The sequence below is a fragment of the Myotis myotis genome, unplaced genomic scaffold (assembly GCF_014108235.1).
Source record: "Myotis myotis isolate mMyoMyo1 unplaced genomic scaffold, mMyoMyo1.p scaffold_m19_p_2, whole genome shotgun sequence".
Lineage (NCBI taxonomy): Eukaryota > Metazoa > Chordata > Mammalia > Chiroptera > Vespertilionidae > Myotis > Myotis myotis.
Genome location: NW_023416324.1, coordinates 47,625,525 through 47,634,186, shown reverse-complemented (window position 1 = coordinate 47,634,186; position 8,662 = coordinate 47,625,525). Strand labels below are relative to the sequence as shown.

The window sequence follows — 8,662 nt, the reverse complement described above, 5'->3', positions numbered from 1 at the left end:
CACCCGTTATACAAAATGGTGCCAAATGCAACTCATAATTATTCAGTACGCTTTATTGAATTCTTTAGTATGATAATACTGTTCCATATTGTGTATATAACAGAATACATACGGGTAGCACTCCTGTGCTCGTTTTAAAATGGGTCCACAGCCCTAGCTGGTTTTTTCTCAGTGGTTAGAGCATTGGCTTGTGGACTGAAGGGTCTGGGGATCGATTCCGGGGCTGGTATGGGAAGCAACCAATTGATGTGTCTCTCTTCATCTCTCCCCCTCGCTTCCACCCTCTCTAAAAAAATCAATGGTGGGTGAGGGAGTATTCTGGGGCGAGGATTAACAAAAACAAAACAAGACAAAAAAAATGGATCCACAAATTGTTTGATGCTCTTCAAGAGGTAGAACTGAATTCTCCTCTTCCGGTGACTTTCTTCTAAGAAATGGGACAAAGCAAAAGTAACAGTGTGATGCTTCCGAGACTAGGTCATAAAGGGCATATGAGTGCTCGCTTCGGCAGCACATATACTAAAATTGGAACGATACAGAGAAGATTAGCATGGCCCCTGCGCAAGGATGACACACAAATTCATGAAGCGTTCCATAGTTTTTAGAAGAAAAGAAAAAGAAACTATAAAAGGCATATGAGTGAGCTGTCTTTCAAGAGAGCCCCTCAACCAGGTCAAGCCTTCAGATGACTGCAGCCCCAGCAACATTTTGACTGCAGGTCCCTGAGTCAAATTTACCCAGTTAAGCCATTTCTGAATTTCTGACTCACAGAAGCTATGAGATAATAAATATTTGTTGTTTTAAGCCATTAAGTATTGGGGTGATTTATGTAACTAAAGATAATTCATACAACCCCTAACCAAGCATATTGAAAATTTTGCAGGGCCATGTATAAATACTCACAGCAAGTGGTTCCAATGACCTCTGCAAATAACCTCACTTCAGTTCAGTCAGGTTTGAGAGTATGAAATGAGTTGCCCAAAACGTAAGACTTTTGGTTATCTTATTTTATTATGGAACTGGAAATGAGAAATTGTGATCTGGAATTACAGCAGGCAAAACACTCAGAAGACATTTTTCAGCCCCAGTGTGCCTGCTAGACAATGACCATAGCAGGGACCAATGCCAAGAACTGAGTTGATTCTCTTATAAAACAATATTAACAACAGCAAACTGCCTTCCTTACTAAACTGTGTATTCAGCATGTATGGACTATTATTTTCACGGACTTTGCAGCCAGAGGGAGCCCTAGAGATCACCTGGGTTGGAGTCTTTTGAAGTGAAGGGCAGTGAAGAGGTCACACTCCTCAGATCTGGGGAGCCTGGGAAAGGTACTTGCCCTGCGGATCCTGAGGCCTTACCAGGCCACTGAGGTAGAATCTCAGCAGTGGACCGAGGAATCATAGTAGCGTCATGGCGCTAGGTAGGTCAAGTAAACTCTTTAAACCTGAGTTTCTACATCTATAAAATGGGGATTATAATACTACCTGCTCATTAAGATTGTTGGGGAGGATCAAAGGAAATGATGTAGCAAAGTGTCCAGCACAGTACCTGGTATAAAAATGACTTCTGAATTAAATTATATAATCCAGGCTATCCCTTGACTTCAGGGAGACCAGCACCTGGAGAAAGCATAACATCACCCTCGCTGCCATCTGAGGTGTCAGGGGGTACAACAGCTTAGGTGTAATAATAATAATAATATTAGTAATAGTCACAACATGATTGTTAAGTGTTTATGTGCCCAGTAACTATTCTAAGCATTTAGCTAATGTTAACTAATTAAATTCTCACAACAATCCTATGAGGTAGATGCTTTTTTAAGACCTGTTTTACAGATCAGAACAGTGAAGCACAGAGCAGTTAAGTGACATGTATAGTTACAGCTCCTATGCAGCAAAGTTAGCTCTTGAATTCAGAGACTCAAAGTAATTTGTAACAGTGAGTTTTACCAATGTCGCTCACCCTAAAATAAAATAGAATGAACCCAAGTCCATAAGTGTCCCCCTTTCTTAATGAATATGCTGGTCTGCCTCAGAACTATGTATAGCTGAAGGCTGAGGCCCCAGAGAAGCTGTGGATCCTGGAGAAGTTGGTTCTCAAGCTCCCACCAGGAGTGCGTTTGGATAAAACAAAGGGAAGCAATGGAAGGTGCTGGGCCTGGGGCAGGTGGACACTTTCTGGAGAAAGCAGTTCAGGCAGGGAGCCTGGAGGTCCCCCAAGAACAGCTTAGCTTATTCGGTTTGCCTGCGTTGACCTCGGGCTTAGAGCTTTCGCATAACTCAGTCCCTCAGCCTGGAATTCTCTCTTGGCTTCTTTATCACTGTGTCCAGTGTCCCTTAAGTCTAATCATTTAGACCAGGGGTCCTCAAACTATGGCCCGCGGGCCACATGCAAATACAAATATTGTATTTGTTCCCGTTCTGTTTTTTTACTTCAAAATAAGATATGTGCAGTGTGCATAGGAATTTGTTTATAGTTTTTTTTAAAACTATAGTCCGGCCTTCCAACAGTCTGAGGGACAGTGAACTGGCCCCCTCTTTAAAAAGTTTGAGGACCCCTGATTTACATCCTTAGAGAGGCCTTTTCTGATTATCCCGTTGAAAGTAAATGTCCTATCCCATCCCTACTCTCCATTATTCTCTATAATATACCACTTTTTTTTTTCCTATTAGCACTTACCACAGTTTGCAATCATTTTAGTTACCGATTTCTGTTTTCTGATCTTCCCCACTGCTCCAGCAGGAGTGAGATGTGCCTCACTCTTGCCCCTGTCTCTCCCCTATTTTAGGAACCATGCCTGTCTCATTCGCCACTGCAAACTCCAGGACCTGATTGCTAACAAGGCCTGGCACATAATTGATCCCATCAGGACTTGTTGAATGAGGGTGAGTATGCAGAAAAACATGGGGGCTATACCAGCCTTTCCCTCTCCCACCTACGTTGACACCCATTCCTCATCGTTTCACCCTGTGCCTGTCCCTCTGCATGGAACTGCTGAGCGAAAACCCTTGACACACCTGCTCTCAGCACCTGTCACTGTCCTCAGCAGGGGATTTCTCCCACTCCGCCACCCCCCGTCTTTACCACAAAGCAACTACATCTTTGGGGAGAAAGGCTGAACCAAGCACACATGAGCTACCTGAACAGAGTAGACAAGTGGTTCATAATACCGCTTATATGCTGTTAAAAGGAACCAGCTTTGAGCTCCATCGTCTTCATTCCTAGAAAGGAAAATAGAATGCAATTAAGTGATTCCTACTACAGGGGGCAGTGGTTTTCCTTAAGCCTGAAGCAGCATCATTAGTCACTACCACAATCTCTTTAAACCAATTCTTTAAATGACACCCAAGATTTGAACCAACTAATCCACAGCTGAGATCACAGCTGGAGACTAATGATGGCAGAAAGAGGCCACTAGGGCCCCATCTCACGTCCTAGCTGAGACAATCCATATTCCTATTGACTTTGGCAAGAATCAGGTGGAAACCCAGTTGGGGACAGGAGAGTAACTTTGCTGTTGAATGTGTCCCCACCTTCCCCAGCCCAGGACCCTAGGAATGGAGAACTGATAACTCGGGATGACTTCAAATTGGCAAATGGTGCAATTCAATGAGAAAAACAGAATTCCTGATCATTAAAACAGCAGCATTTTCCAGATGGAGATTCCTAGAAATAAAATGCCAAACACAGCACAAGTCATCAAAAAGTCTCCGAAGCAGGAATTTCCCACTTGACAGAAACCATCCACTTAGTGTTCAAAGGGAAAAGAACAGCATTATCCCAATTCCTTATACTTTGTTGTTTCTGGGATTTGGAATTAATTATTCAACTAAATAATTACTCTGAAATTCATTCAAGACATTTTAGCTCTGTGACCCTGGGTAAGTTACTTGACCTCTATGGATCTCTATCTCCTATAGAATGGAAAGAATTGTAGTACTTGCTTCATGTTGTATAAATATTAAATAAATTATAATATATGTAAGTGCTTAACGCAGTGTCTATCATATAGTAAATGCTAAAAATATTGAAAAACCATTTTTTGCAGTTGTTTACATGGTAACAGCAAATATGCTCACAGTGAAGCTTACACTCATCCCTATCTCATTATATCCTAACTACAGGCCCAGCGCACAAAATTCGTGCGTGGGGGGGAGGGGGGTGCGGGTTGTCCCTCAGCCCAGCCTGTGCCCTCTTGCAGTCCGGAAGCCCTCAGGAGATGTCCGACTGATGGCTTAGGCCCGCTCCCCTGGACGGGGGGAGGGAGGAGTGGGCCTAAGCCATCAGTCGGACATTCTTAGTGCTGCCAGGGAGGCAGTAGAGGCTCCTGCCAGGGGGGCGGGAGAGGCTCCCGCCACCACTGCTGCACTTGCCAGCCATGAGCCCAGCTTCTGGCGCACTGACCACCAGGGGGCAGCTTCTGCATTGAGCATCTACGCCCTGGTGGTCAGTGTGCATCAGAGCTCCTGGCCAGTCTGCCGTTGGGCTGATTTGCATATTAGCCTTTTATTATATAGGATGCCAGTTTGCTTTTCCACTTCCACTCTAGAGCAACATAAGGGCAAGGTCTCTTTCTCTGTGTACCCTGGTGTCAGTAAGTTATCTGGCAAACAATAAGCATTCAATAAGCTTCTGCAGTGAATAAATGAAGGTATATTGCTCCGAGGTTATAAAATGAATAATACACAGTCCTCGTCCTTATAGAACTCACAGCCTAGGGATGGAGAAAGACAATAGTAAAACCACATCTTGTGATTGGTTAGAGTTCTGAAAGATTGCTGTTAGAATTTGCCTACCTTGCGGGAGTAAGAGAAGGAGGTGATGTATAAGCCAACCTTGAAGAGCGATTTCACCAGGAAAAGATTGGATGGCAGGAGATGGCATCTGAACTGAGTTTTGAAGGATGAGTAGGAGTTGGCCAGGTGAAGAAGGTAGAGAGCTCTCCAGGCAGATGAAGTAGCATGTGTGCACTTCAGGATCTTGTGTGGGGAGGATGTGTATATCTGTTTTCATGTGTATGAGAGACCTTTTGCCATCAGACTGTAGATTCCGTTAGGACAGGAGTCAGAGAGCTTTTTCTATAAAGGGTTAAACAGTAAATATTCTCAGCTTTTTGAGCCATCCAGTTTGTTACAACTACTCAACTCTGTCACTGTAGCAAGAAATCTGCCATATCAGTGGATAGAGCGGACTGAAGGATCCCAGGTTTGATTCCACTCAAGGGCACATGCCCAGGTTGCAGGCTCAATCCCCAGTAGGGGGTGTGCAGGAGGCAGCTGATCAATGATTCTCTCTCATTGATTTTTTTTTTTTTTTTTATTTTTTACAGAGAGGAAGGGAGACAGATAGAGAGTTAGAAACATCGATGGGAGAGAAACATCGATCAGCTGCCTCCTGCACATCTCCTACTGGGGATGTGCCCGCAACCCAGGTACATGCCCTTGACCGGAATCAAACCTGGGACCTTTCAGTCCACAGACCGACGCGCTATCCACTGAGCCAAACCGGTTTCGGCTCTCATTGATTTTTCTATCTCTCCCTTCTCCCTACCTCTCTAAAAACCAATAAAAATATACTTCTAAAAAATAAAAAGAAATCCGCCATAGCCAATATTTAAGCAAATGGTGTGGGCATATTTGACCTGAAGAGGACTGGATTTGGTCCATGGGCTCTAGTTTGCCAACTCCTTTATACAGAATGAGAAAACTGCCCTTCTGGCTTCCCAAGGATACAGTGCACAAAGGTGGCCAAACCACAGAGCTTATGCTCAGAGGCCTTCCCGTAATCAGACTTTGCATGAGTTATCAATTGCCATGTTACAAATTATCACAAAACTTGGTGGCTTAAGTCATTAATATTTGTTACAGTCTCTGTAGACAAGGAGGATTCTGACAGGGCAGTTCTGGCTCAGGATCTCTTAGGAAGTTGTAGTCAAGATTTCAGTTAGGGCTGCAATTATCTGAGGGTTGTACTAGGGTTAGAGAATCTACTTTCAAGGTGGTTCACTCACTTGGCTGACAAGCGGGTGCTGGTTTTGGCAGAAGTCTTAGTTCCTTCCCACATGGACCCCTCCACGTGGCTGCTTGAGTGTCCTTCACAACATGGGGGCTGGCTACCCCAGAGCAAACAATCTAAGAGACCAAGATGGAAGCTATTACCTAGCCTAGGAAGTTACACACTGTCACTTTTGCCATATTTTACTGTCCATAGATTCAATGTGGGGACAGACACTACACAAGACAAGTATACCAGGAAGCAAGGATTACTGGAGGACAATTGAGGCTGGCTACATTAAGTAAAACCCCATCCTCTGATTGATTAGGCTTCTAAAAGAAGGTACAGAGAGCTCTCCAGGCAGATGAAGCAGCACATATGCACTTCAGGATCTTGTGTGGGGAGGGTGTGTGTACCACAGTGATGTGCCTCACTCTTATCTCTGTCTCTTCCCTATTTTAGTCAAATGTTATCACAGAACTTTCAAGAGAATCTGAATGCCCCAAACCTCTCACATTAATCATAAAAGACAATAAGAATACCTCTTGTTACTATGGAGACATTAAAAAGTTAAATGAACCCTTGCTACCTTTGCTCTCCTGAAAAGCATGAGAGAGACTGGGGTACAAACATAGGAAACTCATTTCTGAAATTTTCCCTCAAGGAAATGGCTTACTGGACAGAGCCATTAGTTGCTCCCCATCAATAAATTGACCCAGGCTTCCCTATTCCAACTTCTTCACTTGCCCCAAAATGAGCTGCACTAGATAGGCAGTTACTTCACTCTTTACCTTCCATAAATGAAGTAGAATCTAGAAACTGCTAGAAACAAAAGCTTACTATGTTACCCAGTGGGGGCTATTTTGAGGAAACAGGATGAACCAACTTGGTTCCTATCATACTATTTGGGACTCAGGATTCTAATATTTTAAAATTGAAGAGACCTTACATGCTCTCCAGCCTCCAACTTGATCTAGCTCCCCTTCCCCAGCACCCCTGACCAAGAAATCCTGCTTCTTCTCACAAGTATCACAGTCCTTTTTGACTAGGCAGGGCCTGGGAACACGCTAGGTGACATTTTTACAGTGTTTCTTTGCATGGTGTGTGGAGGCTCCGTGTTTCATAGCTGGGGCAAAGAGAGTTTTATTTATTTTGGTTGTCTAGGTGACAGGAGACAGCTGAGAAAGAAGTAAAGGTGACAGAGAGGGATAGTATGTCAGATGACCCACTTCCAACTGCTGGACTGTCTCTGAAATTCTGTAACCCAGAAGATGAGGGTCAGTAGCTGAGAGACATCTTGCTGTTGAGACATAGTGGACTCTGGCCAAAAATATTATTTCTTGGGGACTCAGATGACAAACTGTGATAGAAATGTGGGACCATTCTCCACAATTCTGCTTAGAACCCAGAAATACACAGGCACCCTGAGGTGTAGGGACTAGAGTGCATTGCGAGGAAGCCCCTTGGCATGGACACTGGTGTTCTCACAACCAGCATCGTTGGCAGAGGCAGCAGCGAGGCTGCCTCAACAGTGTTGACAGCTAAGATGTCCCTGAGAGGGAAGCCATGGTGCATGACAGGTGTCTGTATCTTATCCACCAGGTTGTCGGTGTAGGTAGGCACTTCATGGGGACTCCTGGAAATGACCCAGGCACTTCTGGGTGAGGGAATTATGGTCTTATAATTTGACATGTAGAGGCCTACAGTCATATCCTGGGGTAGTAACATAAATATGACCTCACTATAGTAGCTAAGAGTATGAATTTGGGAGCCAGACTACTGAGGTTTCAATCACAATGTGACCCTGAGCAAGTTAATGAACCTCTCTGAGCTTTATTTTTCTCATTGATAAATTAGAGATAACATTACACTTAATTCATAAAGTTGTTGTATTCCAATAATTATCTATATATATAAAGAGCCAGGGGCCATCGCAACTGAACAGACAACCGAACAGGCTGAGTGGTGCGACAAGGCCAGTAGGGGGTTTAGTGAGGGACGACCAAATGGCTGAGCAGCAGGCTGTGTGGGGCAACCAGGCTGGCAGGCAGAGGTGGTTAGGGGTGATCAGGCAGGCAGGCAGGTGAGCAGTTAGGAGCCAGTGGCCCCAGACTGTGAGAGGGATTGGGCCTAAACCGGCAGTCGGACATCCCCCGAGGGGTACCGGATTGGAGAGAGTGCAGGCTGGGCTGAGGGGAGCCCCCCTGCACAAATTTCGTGCACTGGAACTTTAGTATACGTAATATAATTATTGAGAAAAAATTAGAACAGTGGCAGGCATACAATTGTTGAGGAAAATTTTTTGCATTCATAAGTTGATAATGCCTGAAACAAACTTGTAACACAAACTTCCTAGGATGAAACACCTCCTCAACCATGGAGCCTGTTGCACGTTGGAAAATTCCAGTTACTAAAATTTCTTTCTGATGGTAGGACAATTTGCCTCATTTTTTTATATTTTAATTTCTTTATTGATTAAGGTATTACATATTTGTCCTCATCCCCCCCCCCCATTACCTTCCCCAAGCCCCCAATTTGCCTCATTGCAACTTCTCTGCATTGAGTCCAATTTTTCTCGGAGATATTCCAAAATAAAACTTTCCCATGCTAACAGCTCACTAGACAATTCTCAGACTGGTTCTGAGAACTCTCCCTCCCAGGTGTG

The 8,662-nt window shown here is 44.2% G+C and overlaps 1 non-coding gene across 1 annotated transcript; it reads left to right on the top strand.

The window, feature by feature from the left end:
- The first annotated feature begins 495 nt into the window (after positions 1 to 495).
- LOC118677786 lies at positions 496 to 602 on the top strand. The gene has a single exon (XR_004974512.1). It is a non-coding gene; the product is annotated as a U6 spliceosomal RNA (small nuclear RNA).
- Positions 603 to 8,662: the final 8,060 nt, after the last annotated feature.